The sequence below is a fragment of the Micropterus dolomieu genome, linkage group LG18, assembly GCF_021292245.1.
Source record: "Micropterus dolomieu isolate WLL.071019.BEF.003 ecotype Adirondacks linkage group LG18, ASM2129224v1, whole genome shotgun sequence".
Lineage (NCBI taxonomy): Eukaryota > Metazoa > Chordata > Actinopteri > Centrarchiformes > Centrarchidae > Micropterus > Micropterus dolomieu.
Window position 1 is genome coordinate 19,464,435 of NC_060167.1, and position 15,013 is coordinate 19,479,447.

Consider the following 15,013-nt stretch of genomic DNA (forward strand, 5'->3'; position numbering starts at 1 on the left):
TTATATGTTGTTACACAGATTTAACTATTAAGAAGATTGATGGTTTTTATTGAATATTAACAAGTGAAGCCACAGCCAGAGCTTAACACTACTGGGCACTGCTACTGGAATTAAATCGCAGCCACCAAAATGCGATTCTCCATAGTTTTTAGATTACGTCATATTTTCTTAGGTGTAACCATCGGCACTCCTGACAACAGCGATGCCAATACAATATAACCATGGCAGTCATTGCCACAGATATAAAGCTAAAATTTCAAACAAGTCACGGAACATGGTACACTGGTCTTGTGTCAAAGTCTGTTTTCTCTTTCAAATTGTGTTTCCCAAATTGCAGCTTTCTGTGGGTTTGGGATAGATTTAGGTTAGCATGATGTAAGTTTATGGTTGGGCGTCACACAGATGACTGGTTGGAGGGAGGGCTAAGGTTGGGTTGAGGTTAAGCATGGAACAATGCAACTGGTGGGGATTAAGTTTGAGATTGCATTCAGTTCTAGATGGGTTGGTATAAAAATCAGTGTAAGTAAAATGTGTATCTTTACGGTAACCCAAAGGAGGTCTGATTGCAACAAAGGACAATGGAAGTCCGACACCTTTTTAACGAGTTCAGATACTAAAGATAGTTTTTTTCTTCCCACTTTGAAGTTGAAATAATTTAACATGTTCATTTGGGAATAAACTATGACATCTGTGACATTGTTTGGTTTTTATCTGCCGATATTAAGGCAATTTTAACAAAATCACTGTCAGAACTAAGATGAATCTGCACCACACTGCTGTTTCCCATTCATTGATTTTTTTTTTTTGTGACGACACGACATGCCACAATATGAACGCTGACTGCCACATACTATATACCATTTAATGAGTAAAATCATAATTCATTGTGGAGCTGCACACAGTGCATAGATTTGCTCAGCAACTCTGCTTGCTCGCTCCCTCTCTCCCTCACAAACCCATTGCAACAGAGCCGTGTTTATGTAGAAAAATAAATGCAATCAAGTTTACTCTAAGAAGTTATTCTATTTTACTTAACACAATGCTGTTGCTGAGACCCACCTTCAAATAAGTTATAAGCAAGCATGTAAGGAGCCTAGCTAATAAGGATAGTTAACATTGGAATACAGCTGGGTTGTCGAGCACGCTGTATATAGCTTCTACTCTGTATCAAATGCATTACATTTTGAGTGGTGTATACAATTTTCTGTCATCAGATTTTTCCCATAGCTCTACTTTTTATTTTTAACAATACTGGATTTTTGAGGCAGATACCCATATTGACATTTGAGAGTTAAAAAATCTGATCATACATAGGCTGACATGACTTGACGTCATGACACATGAATATAAACATTTCTTCTGAACATCCCTTATATTTGGTTAGGAAAGAATTGTGGAAAAATGTACTGAGTGAGAAATCTTTTGACTTGTTAGTGCTCACTTGTGGACAGACTATGCTATCTAATGGCGAGAGTGCTTCTATATTGCTATAAACATTGGTGGCATTTCTTATTGTCAGACAACATACATGCTAGGACTTATAGCTGTGATAGGCTAATATTGGCTGATGATAATTGCTCTCCAGTCTCAGCATGATTCTATTATCGTGCCATTAGAAGCATTTGAAGAGTAGTTCCATTGTATAATATGTTACACATTTCATTTTAACATTGTGGCAAATGGAGTGACTGTGTTGTAATGCTTTTTTTTGCATGCATCCCAAGTATATTAGATGTTTTCAACTGAGTGGCACCAATCATCCTCCATAGAGAAGAAGCAGTGATGTAACACAGGAGAATGGTTCCTCTCTGAGTCACCCCACTTCTGCCCCAAAATCCCCCAGTTCCATGATTCCACGTCCTTAGTTTGCTGTTTTATTGACTAGTAGCCTTCCAAGCCCCTAACACAGCTGAGATTTCTCATATGGTGTGTTTCACCAGACCTCTGACACACAGCAGAAAGGCAATACAGGCTGACTGGCAGACCAGCTAGATGGTGGTGGGGGATAAATCCAATTTAACTACTTGTACACTGTCACGTAACTGTACACATCTACCACTTTAGGCTGGGTGACCTCAATCTTTCTCATCATAGATAGTACAACTAAATCAGTGCTTAAGTTAACATGAAAAGAAAAGATTTGAAAGGCAGAGGGATTATTTTCTTTCTTATATCAGTGCATAACAGATTTAAAGCCATAGCTGTCGATAAAATTGGCCTGATTTTCATGACATCTTAGAGAATTTTGTATATACGTAGAGGCAATAGACAATAATGTAACATTTTCAGTCCTATTTAGAAAAGCAGTCTTGCATGTCTTTTCTCATGAACACAAATGTCCTTGGGTGGTTTCCCCCTAAAATGTCACTCCCTACAATAATATGAAGATAAAAAATTCTGTTAGAAGAATGCCAGGAGTTGCAGTGTTGCTGAAAACCGATAAAAGTACACAACCACGTTTGTTTTAAAGTTGTGTGGTAGGAATTGCAGCTCCACAGTCCTTGTCAGAGGCATGGCTTGTCATTAATTATAGAAAATCTTCTGATTGCATCACTTAAGTAATGAGGAAATTATTGCATGTTTTATGTGAATATAACTGTACAAAAAAGGAGTAAAGCCTTGCTATACCGCTGGGGAATAATTTGTGGCATAGACAATAAGATTTTAATAGGGGTGGGAGAATACGTTTATTCTTAGATGCATCGCGATGCGGACGTGGAAGATTCTTACTCGATTAACAAATGTCAAAATTGATTATTTAAATGTTTATTGATAACATCATGTAGACGAAACGCAAATGGCGGAAGTGCAGCGCCCGGACCGTCTGTGGCGCGCACATAACTGAGACCAGTGTTCCCCCTTTATTCGTCACACCACCGCTGCAGAATGAATAACCACTCTACTTAAATGTCACACAATCATTTATATCAACGCGCAAGTAATTGATTTTAACTCGCACGTTGTGCGAGCATGGTGACACTCAGCCCTTGGCTAGCTCACTGCGTATCCTGTGTGTGAGGCCGAGTGAGTGAGATAAAGAGCGAGCAGAAGAACATATTAACAGTAAGTGTCAGTCTGTTAGTAAACGTGCAGCGTAAGTGTGTCAGTTAATAAAAGTCTATCGTTTCCCCAACAGCTGGAAAGTGCAGGCGATTAGCGCGAGCTAACATCTCCCTTGTACAGCATGTGTTTTGGCCCCTAAGATGTAACACCAGCTAAATCAGTAACAAAGTAAACGTTAATGTTAGCTGTATGCCATTATTACTTACTTGTCCAGGGCTGAGAACATCAGGTACTAGTTAAACTGGTGTACAGCTCTGTCCTGTTCATCTACTGTACATCCTGATACTAGTTAAATTATATATCAGTTTTAAGAAGAGTCAAAAAACTGGTTATTAAAGAGAAGAAGGTGACCAGGAGGAGCTGTGGTTAGTAAAGTAAATTAGGGAAGCAAGCTAGTCCTTTTAAGCTAAGGAGTTTCTTTTAGATATTACTGTGCAAATTAAATGCATAGTAATTATCCAGAAATCACATTAAAAAAAAAGATGCATCAAGATGCATCGATAATCTTTTTATAATCGCATCGCAGCCCTCTGAATTGTAATCAAATCGTGAGGTGCCCAGAGATTCACACCCCTAGAATTTAAGTTTAAAAATAATTACTACTTTTTCACAACCATAATGTATTCTATAATGATTTATATAGCATATATCATATTGTAGGGATGTCCTTTTCAAATTACACCATCATGGTCCACTAGGCCACCAAATAGAATATTAGTGAGCAAACCTGTTATTAGTTTTATTAATGAGGTCCTGATGCACCGCTGTGCCAGCAGGATGCCGGCTCTCTGGACATCACTGATGTTGGCAACAGCATCATTATCATCAGCGTCCTCCTCAGCCTTCTCTGGATAATTGGTTCAATATGGGCTGTACTGACAGAACATCTCAAAACTAACTTTCTCCTAGTTTTAAAAATAGCATCAGTAACGTGCTCAGTCTCGATCATGGATGGGCTCAGCGCACTGTTATCTGTTGTCTCTCCACCAGCTGCCTGTGCCACCCACTAAATGGTCCAATGGGAAAACATCGCAACTGTAATCACTTCTCATTCATGTGCAGATAATTCGCTGTTTATCCTTTTTGCTAGTGATGCTCATCCTTTGCTTATTGCTTTCAAATTTAATGACTAGCTTATCTATCTGTTTAATTAGACTGGATAAACTTTAAAACAACATTGCAATTTAGTTATTAATAACAGCGTTTGAACTATGATGGTGCCGCCTTGAGACAGAGGTTTTGGAGAACAGTTGTGACTGAGTGTGTTGTTCATAGTGTTATGGTGGTTAAGCAGTGATCATCATTGTGATTTGGGAAATGCTTGTTTTTCTTCAAACTGATCAGCTGTGAAAATAGCCTGTGAAATGAGCTACATTTGATTATTCCACAGTTTCCTCCATAAATTATAGTTACTGATAACAAAGTTAGTTTTGTTTATGCTACAACCTGGCAAATTAGGACAATTAGACCTACGCTAAATTGCTATGCTAAAACATTTAAAGTACCCTAAGGTAAATGGAACCAGTTTTTTTTTCTTGGGTCTGGAAAATGAGACCAGCTTTTGCCTGAACGCTTGAGGGATCATTTAAGGTTTGAAATGATTTCTTGCAGTAGTGTATTAATTATTTTTTGAACGTGATAAGTACTATTGTATGTATTCATTTCCGACTCCTAATGGCTGTGCTGCTTTTTTAAAGGTAGAGTGGTGTGAAGTTTTTTTTGTGTCCTTGAGGTCTAATGTTGAATGTTTTTTCTTCATCATACAATATTTGCCAAGCAGATTTAAAAAATAGATCTCCCCCGCCCAACAATTCGGAACACAGGCAAACTTCAGATTCATTGCAAAGTTTAACCATCATAGTGGGAAAATCGTTTTATTGCCGCCGTTACTTTTTAAAGTAATAATTAAGTACATCGTGATGCAGAGTTGCTGAGAAAAGACGGATGCATGCTCTGTTTAACTCTCACAACTGATTTAAAAGCCGTTGCTTTCGCCTCCACTGAGTGAAATCCCGTAGGCTGTGACTTGGGGCATGTTCAGTGGTGTAAGTGGGACACTGGGCATGCTAGTCGTCATAGAAACAGATCTTAAGATTGTGATGTTTATTGCAGCTTCAGTAATATCTGCCGCCTTGCCTTTGACACACTGCTCCTCTCGCTCACTGGAGCTGCTGGTCTGTTTGCCTGTTTTTGGCACAGCAGCATTCATGTGTTGATAGGCTATTACTTGTGACGTGTGACCAATCAGATAGGGCTGTGGGCGGGACACGGAGTGACACTACACTAGTGGCGACTACTGACAGAGAAAGGCAGCTATGTCAGATCCAAAGTAACGCATTTTTAAATAATTTAACCCTAACTTTATGTTTTGTGCTGTTCAGAAAAATGTGACTCAAAATCTTGGTATGGTCCGAACCGTGGGTTTTGTGATCTGTTGCACCCCTAATTTAAATAAATAATAATAAATCGTTCTTCTTCTTCCCAGCTTTGTTAACATGACTGTTGATCAGCAGAATAGTGTGAAATAAGCAGCAGGATATATCATGTCACCTGCATGCTCACGCAGGTGTCCTTCTTTGCATCGATGCTTCGTTTAATCCATGTAACTATACAGCACAGTGTTTCGACATTTATTACTGTCGCACATCGCGCTTACGCTGTGAACACAACATAATTTTAATGGAGCTGTTTGCAAAGTCGAGTAATAGAGAGAAAATAGAGAGGGACAAAGAAGAAAGTTTCCAAAGTATGGGATTTTTTCAAGCTAAAGAAAACAACTCTGTAATGTCACAGTCCATCCACCGTAAAACGAAACTTATGTCACCTCGGCGACAACACAACGGCAGCTGAACAAAAAGCCCCGGTTTTCTGCCAGCGGACCACAGACAAGGTAACAGCAACTTTAGCAATTAACTGAAATCCTGATTGATTGTTGAGTTGAAGGTTAACCAAAGTAAGCCGCAGACCTCAGCTGAAAATGTACACACGTGCGTTTGTTGTTCTCCTTTTTGGCCCGTGAGTTGTAACCTCACAGTAATGAGTTAACTGGCTGTTGGGGAGCGCCTCCGCCGCCAAGCAAAAGTACTTGACCATATGATGGCAGTCATGAAGATGATGTGGCATTCACACTACGTGTCACTATGGGACACACACACACTACAGGAGCTGACAGCAACTGTGTCACCCGACGCTGGTTTAAACCAGAAAACACGTCAAGAAAACACGTGAAATGTGAAACGGGAAATGAGGGATCCTGCACACGAAACAGCTGGTTGTTATTATAAAGATGACAATTATAAAGACAGAATCTGGGTGAAAGGATGGATTAGTACACGCTGGTAGCAGGGATTGTCTGAGCTACAGAGAGAGCTGGAGGTGAGTTAAAAGGTGCAGCTCCCCGACACCCAGTTAACTCATGACTGTGAGGTTACAACTCACGCTATTTACTCTCTCTTCTTCCACTTTGCAAACAGCTCCACTATAATCACGTCGTGCTCACAGCGTAAGCACGATGTGCCATAGTAATAAATGTCCCTGCGAAACACTGATTGTAAAGTTATATGGATTAAACGATGCAAAGAATTTGTGTCGATGCATTTTATTAATTGATTTTATCGATTGAATCGTTTCAGCCCTAAACAAGATGGCCCAGTAAACTGTTGTTGAGAAATAAACTGTTGTTGAGAAGCTAGTTGTCTAGCCAAACAGATATTTGTAATTTTCTAAACTTAATATAAGTTGAGATAAGTTAAGATAAGTTGATCAGATAATTTTGTAATTAAATTCAGTAATGTAATCAAGATTGTGTCAATTTTCCCCCATGATATCCAAAATTGATATTTTATCAAAGTTGGAAATTCCAGTATCGTGACAACACTTCTTATCATTCAGATTCAAAGTGCTACTAGTGGTCAGACACTCAACATGGTGCCTTTTAACACCTGCTGGATCGAAGTAGTTAAGACTGACCAAAGACTGATCACCAGCAGGGCGAAACATGCATGTAGAAGTAATAAACTCTAACAGTATACATACACTCTACCGCCTATATCCTGTCTCTCCCTGCTCTTCAGTTGTATGTTGTTATAATTCAATTATAAGGGAATCGATACCTATTATTTTGTGGAACATTAAGAAGTCAGATCAGTGCCAAGGTTGACCCACTCATGTCCACTGGGTACGACTACATCGATTTCCAGTTGTGCCCCAGCTCTGTCACGTCGTGATTTGAAATAGCGTTTCAGAAGTACAGTATCCTTGAGTCTTTTCTTCTGCAATCACATTTCCAATTTCCAAATGTTTGTTTATCTTTTTAGTTATAATTTTTTTGTCTGTTTATCCTGAATATCATGAATTAGCAGGAAAAACCATTGCAGGTATTGTCCTGCTTCCCAGTTACAGGAGACATAAAGAAACAAGACATCGATAAAGACCAAGTCAGTAACAAACAAATCGTCAATACTTTTTATACATTTTCACAAGTGAATTTCACGCTTCAGAGAAGTGATCTGCTCCGGCAAAAATAGACCCGGTGCATTAAAATAGCTAAGCAGGGATGGTTGGTTTGAGATGGTCCGTTCACACATCTGGTGCACATGGGCACACTGGCAGTGTACCATTTCCAGGAGGTGCAACTGAACCGGAACGACCAGTGGACATTACGGGTGAGGTCGTCCTGTCTGGAGATGCAGGCATTATTAATGAAGTGGAATGTTTCAGTTTATGTGAGCTGAATATTATGGGAACAATGCTTTATTTTATGTGATAATTATAGTAAATTGACATTAATTGTGATTAAACTGTTTATTTGTTTAACTTTATGTTAATCAAGGCAATCAGTCATCACTTCATTACTCGGTGTGTATGGTTGAGTTCACTCGCTCTTTCAGCCAAGATACTCCAAGCTGGTCACAGTAGCATTTTAATCATTTAGAATGACTCACAGCCACTTCACTCCGAATCATTTCATCCGTCCTAGCAACAGCCAACCCAAAACACGCACACAAGCACACACGCACACACAGAACACAAACTAGATTCGACCAGGCTGGTTGAAACAAGGGAAGAAAAATGCTGTTGGGGAAACTATTGTGCTTATTTCCTGTGCTTCATGACAATAGTGATTAATGTCCAGGCAATAAGGCACTGCCACCGAAGGACATATACTGCTGCACTCAAGGACTTGGCCATATCAATAAATGTCCCATGTCCTTCAGTTGCCACGTCCTCTTTCCCCTTAAACAATCTTGCCGTGATGTGATACTGTGTCAGCTTTACTTACAGCTGAACTGTCAGTCAACGCTGCCCTGTGGAGAGAGGAGACAATGGAAACCTTCAGGCTCCTTTTTCCTGCATTGTGTTATTGTGGGTCAACAGAGCATGTGTTTGCTTTGTGCTCATTGTTTTAAAAAAAAATTTTTTTGTGGGCAACATTCAAGATTGTTGGCGAGGAAAAACAAATTCAAAAGTAGGCTATCCCATCCGTCCATGAGGCTCATTTCCCCCGTTGTGAATTATGGAGACAATCACTGAAGATGTAGGACTGGGCTGTGCATGTTTTATCAAGCTCAAGGTGCTCTACAGAATGCAAAATGCGCTTGTTCAATAAGAGTCAACTTACATTTGATGAATTGAATTTTAACCGTCGCATAAATTATATTGTCATTTTGAGCGGCTGTACAAAAAGACTAAAATATATCTGTGCTTAAGTGATATTGTACATTTGTTGCTAGGCATTCAGGTCACTTTTAGTTCAAAACGCACTCACTACAGTATTTATATTTAAAAATATAGTCATTTCCCAACTCTTGAAACTCTACAGTGGTAGTCACTGTGTATAGTAGTCATCACTGTCAGGACAGACAAGTGTTTTGTTCGAAAGGAGCAGCAGCAGAATGCTTAAATGACATTGAAACGATGCCATGCAAACCTGACAGTCCCTTAGATCTTTGGCATTGGCTGCTTTTTCAGCAAAATCTGCAAAACAACACCCAGGGGTATTGTTTTATGCAACAGAAAGCTTTAACTGTGTCATTCCTTTTCAGTGAGCTGCTTTTAAATGTATTGATATATATATATATATTTTTTTTTTTAATTGTGTAAAAGACTATAGTTTTAAATGCCTTTTTATTATTTAGTGTTACTGTCAAGGCCAATGTCAATATTTGAGAGCTAAAGACAATGTACTGACAGATTTTCTGACATAAATGCAACACATTAACAGAAATTTTATGATTCCTTGTTGAGAGAGAGTTGTGACCAGGATATGTACTGAGTGGGGCATTTTACAGTTTACAGAAAAATAAACTTGAAAGAGCTCACTATGTAATGACAACTCTGTTTCTAAATGACTGCAAACATATCTTGGTTACATAAGCCGACATGTGCCAGCACCGATATATCTGTGATAAGCTTTGGGCCAGATGATTTATCAGTTTTGACTCTTTACATATAAATTGGTATGAAATTAATATACCAAAATATAGCAATTTTACCTTCAATGTTAGAACATAATCTTTACATTCATATACAATTGCTGTGAGTATGAGAGGAGTATGATGCGAGAAGTCGGCTTAAAAAACAAGTTTGTTTTTTTGTAGCTGCTGTTGGCTCTGTAATTTCCAGTTTGGCTGTTTTTGATCACTTTATGGGACTAATTTAAGTCACTGTTACAGAAAGAAGACAAACTATTGCACCCCGTTGCTCTGTAATCAACCTCTACCTTTTGAAAGTGTTGACTGTAGGAAGTCTGAAAAGGGCTTTTGCTAAGGGAGGAAAACAGCTGTTGCTACCCAACAGCCTAATACTCAAAAGATTTCGGGTATTAGACTTAGCGATGATTAAGCAGCTTCCAATCACCAGAATCAGCAGACTGAAGCGTTTACAAATTTGTGCTCCTGGAATTTAAATGTGTTGGAACCATGATAAGGAAGTAGCTTCGACATATCGCATCATAGTTTAAAGATATAGTGTTTAGTTTGGGATATAAACTAAACATTGTACTGCCGTTTACACAGAATTTTACTAAAGCTCACCACATATCAGACTTGATAATAGAATAATTATTTAGAGGTCATTCATCATGGGCATATGACATAAGTGGTAAATAAAGAAGAATGGTTGTAATCAAATACAGTTTGGCAGGCTATGACCGTAACGCTGAGTTGATATCCACTTTTCCACTCCAGTGCTAAACCCATTTCATTAATTCCTTGTCGAAGGCATTTTTTTTTCCTCCCTAAGTTAACACCCTGAGAGATCAGTCCCTAGGCTCTTTCCTTTGGGTTTAAAATGAGATTGATGTTCTGTTTGTTTCTCTCACACACTTTGACGGTCTCTCTGGGAGCTTTCTCCATTTTGAAAGAAAGTCCTTAAAACAACAATGGAAGGGGGTCAGTAGTATTTAACCATGTTAGTAAAAAGACGGCAAAGCATTCCAGGTGGTGGTTAGGCCCTTACTAGGTGACTCATATATATATATATATATATATATATATATATATATATATATATACTATACTATACTATTTCATCTGAAAGCTTACCTTTCGAATCTGTGGTATTGCGAAACTGACAGAGAAAAAAATTTGTGGAGAAGATGTGCTAAGTTAGATTTAGGAGGCAGAACACTGGTTTAGAGAGTACCCTATCGATCCTGTTGACATGCTCCCCCTTTGGGGAATGCAAATGTTTCGGTTCTTCAACACAAACATTCAAACCCTCCTGGTAGTGGAACCCTAATTAACTAGGGATTTGAATACCGTGGCCTTTTCATTTGACATTTTAATATTTCAGAAAGACCACTGTTCCACGCTTCCTCAAAAAAGACAACTCTCACATTTATTAGACTGTGAAAAGAACTTGTACGGCAACACGGTCAACAGTTGAATTAGTTGAGCATTGAAAAACACAGAAACTAAAACACCTCCCAGGTGAATCTCGGGTCACTTTAGCCCCGCTGCCATACAAATTCTGCCTCCCTGCTTATCTGTCATCCTCTGGTGTGAGCTGAAGGTGTGACAGCTGCTGTATGTTATTGTCACTGCTAATCTAAACCTCACAACACAAGTGTTTATCACAGCAGAGGAGACCCATCCCCAGGTAGGCGCTAATCACTCAGGGATTCCTGAGATCATCTGTCCCTGCATTTAACAGTCACCGTGAGGCAGGTGGGAGCTAACAACCACTCTGCCTCACCAGCCTCACAGTTTTCACGACAATCATCTGTGTCTCTGTAATGTGTAGAATTTAATGCTTTCAAGTGACGTTACTGAGTGCCATCTTTATGAAATGGAAATTGTTGCGTTTAGATAAAAGCCTATGAGTATTGTAATTGCCCCATTGCAGATAGATGAACATATTTTTTTATTTGGTGAGGAGGATTCAGAGGGCAGTATTGAGGCCATTCAGCATTGCACTGACAGGACTCACCATTTTGTGGTGAGCAGTTGTTCCCATGTCTGAAGATAACCGTAGATGTGACTGATTTGTGTAGAGCAGGAACAATTAGTCATTTAGTTGACTGACAAAAAATGAATTGTAAACTATTTTGATAATCAAAAAATCACTTTAGTCATTTTTTTTTAAATGGCAAGCATTGCCTAGTTCCAGCTTCTCAAATGTCAGGATTTGATAGTTGCTCTTTGTCATACATGGTAGTAAACTGAGTATTTTTGGGTTTTGTAAAATTGGTTGAACAAAACAAGACATTTGAAGACATCAGCTTGAACTGTGGGAAATTGCAACAGGCATTTTTCACTTTTTTTCCCTGATATTTTATAGACAAGGCAAATAATTGGTGATTGAGATTGATTGATGATGACAGTAATTGTTAGTTGCAGCCCCAGAACTCAGGAATGTACTGTAAATTTTGTCCTATTTTTTAAAGGTCAGGATTCAAAGCGTATTCCAGTGTGTGTCCTTACTGTGTTATGATCAATTACCTCTGACCTGTAGTCAGGTCAGGCCCACAAGAACTGCAGTATAAAATGATAAAAGGGCACATGGCTCTTGCTCATGACGTGAAGCAGTTTAGGTGCTTGGGTTTAGAACCAATAAGCCAATATGAGCAAAATGCAGATAAATCAGTATCTGTGTTTATAACCGCAGATAAATGACAATTAAAAATGAAACGAAGAGGCAGGTCCTTTAATCATGTTATGAGTGTTGCCGTTTAATAGTTTGTCCACCAGAGGGCACTCTGCAACTGCAAAGGTACTACTTTATGTTATGTGTTTCAGAAAAGCAGGGGGGAAAAAAAGAATATTGGCTGTTATGTTGGAAGATCGGATTTTAAAATCATAAAATATCATAATCGGCATCACTCTTAAAAATCCCATAATGGTTGGGCTATACGTGGGATGCAAGCGTTTCCATAAATGAGTCACAAGTGTTCGATAGTTGGTTTATTTTCATTCCCAAAGTAGAAATAATGTAGAACAGATTACTGCAGATGACTAATGGCACAGAATATGTGTTTTCTAGCACATACATTTTTTACATTCAGTTAAAATCAGAGTATCAGCAACTCATGTTTGAGAGGGCAGTGCGGAAGTCTCTGATATTATAATACCTGATATATACTGCTGTTGCTAATCTTTTTTTCATACCCGAGGTGGAAAGATGGGCTGTTTGTAAGATAAACAAGACAGCCCCGGAATCTTAAAGGAAACTGAATAGGACTTGAATATAGTTGATATTTAAAAACGAGCCCTGCGCTATAATCATAGACAACAGAAAACATGTCCATAGCATTTGTGACATCATCCATATGTTTCTGTTCTGATGATACACCGAGCAACTTTTAGAGCAATGGTTCTGGGCAATGTTGCCGTCAACGGTAATGAGTAAAGATTACTACTGTAATCCCCTTTCCCCATCACTCTGCCACCCTCCCCGCACCACCGCTATCTGTTGAAAACATAGTCGGACTTGCCACCAGCCAGATTGCCCAGCAACATTGCTCAAAAAGTTGCCCCATGTATCATCAGCTTAAAGGGATGTTTTAAAACCTTGATTTGGGTTTACTGTTGGGCTGCAACCAACATTATTCACTAAATGAATCAAATACTATTTCTTTTTGAACAAATTGTGAAAAATGTCTGTCAATATTACTCCAGAGCCCAAGGTGACATCTTCAAATTGCTTGTTTTGTCTAAAACATGGTGATATTCCTTTTACAATGATATAAAACTGAAAATCTCACATTTGAGAATCTAGCATCAGAGAATGTTTGGCATTTGTGCTTGACGAATTACTTCATTTTTTCTTTGAATTTGGTACAAATGCAGTCCGGCATTTTCCTGGACCAGCATGTATCTGGCCAGCAGTGCAGCTAAATGCACATGCTCCACCACTCAGCTGTTGTGTTGCTGCTTGATTAGAATCATTACCTTGAGTCACGGCCAAGTACGGCTCAATTGAATGCTGTTTTCCAGCCTTTGTTTGCTCCTGGTCTTGTGTGCATTACATCTCATGTTTATTAGCCTTGGATTTGTTTTGCTGCAAGTTTTACTACATTTAGGAGATGAAATCTGTGCCAAGGTGGCTTCAGTAAGTTTGATGTGAAATTGTTTGGTCTGCTGTTGATTGACCGGAATGGGATACACTTTCATATCAACAGACAACCGCCGGGCAGCCATGAATGTGAGCAAGGCCAAACAAGTGTGCGAGTGTGGAGGAGCCGTGGTCTGAGCAGATGTCCTCATTTGTCATGAGTTATATGTTGGCATAGCTGATGGGTACTGTAATAGTCTTGTAATCCCTTTTGGCTAATTAGCCACCATCTTATTGTGACATGCCAAAAGATTTCATGCATCGCAATACCTCTTAACTTAAACAGCGGGAACATCTTGTTGTTGATCGCGGCTATAAAACTCTGTCCCTATCCAAGATTTTAAGTGTGACATTTCTTTCCCTCTCAACAACTTTATATACGGACTCAGATGTTATTAGTTTTTTAGGAAACTGAATATGAGACCGTCAAACTTGACAAAATTTACTACTATTAGTAATTATAATGGTGTTTCTTTCCCCCCTTTCGTTTTAGAAAATGTCAGCAAAATTAATCAGTTTGAACAGTTGGAAACAAATACTGTAATTTGAGTTGGCAGAAAGGTAACAGTGGGGATGAGGGTAACTACAGGAGACTGACAGTATCATGGTGTGAAAAAGAAATATTTTCCTTTCTTGAACTCATAATTACATTTTAGCATGCTATTTTTGGGGTATTGTAATGATACTAAAACCTGACAGTAGGTAATGAATACATCAAGATTACTAGGAGTACTTGCAGCTTTGGTGTGCATGAAAAAATTGAATTTACTGTGCAGAATACATTTACATTTAATTTAAATTATAAAGTAAAAGTAAAAAAATAATCATCTGTAATTTGAGATGTTATCCAAGGGAAGCATGGACCCAGCATGCGGTAAATACACTGATAAAATCCAATTAATACAGTAGTAGTCACATGAAACATTGTATTAAATCATAAGAGGCTCAAATGATATTGTTTTTTGCACTTGGGTAAAATGTATGTTGGAACCTTCTGGCCTGGCAGGTCTATGCGGTATAGAGTTTTACAATGCGTACGCCTCTCATTACTTGCAAAGTTCCTAAGAAATAAATAATGAAATGCGTACAGTAAACCTTACATGCTAATGAGGCTGCTTATAAGGCTGTTGCCAAGACATCAAGTGCATCTCTCTTCGTGGTTTTATTTATCGTTTCTAAATTCTGCCTTCGAGTATTGATTAGAGTCCAACATCAAAAAGCATTTAAAAAGGAAGGGAGGAGGTCTGACTGCTTGTATGGCCCTGGGCAGGTGTGAAAAGCCTAGTTGGAAGTGATGCATGCTAAGTCCTAGTGCAGTGGTATTATTTATGGATAACATTGAGTCATTTGGCCGGTGAGCTGCAGGTTAGGTGTTTTTCATCCGTACTAGGCAGAT

General features: G+C 38.8%; 1 protein-coding gene across 2 annotated transcripts in view; it reads left to right on the forward strand.

Moving 5' to 3' along the window:
- Positions 1-15,013, forward strand: part of ca16b (carbonic anhydrase XVI b) — a 106,300-nt gene that overhangs the window by 1,479 nt on the left and 89,808 nt on the right. The gene's annotated exons all lie outside the window — the stretch shown is intronic.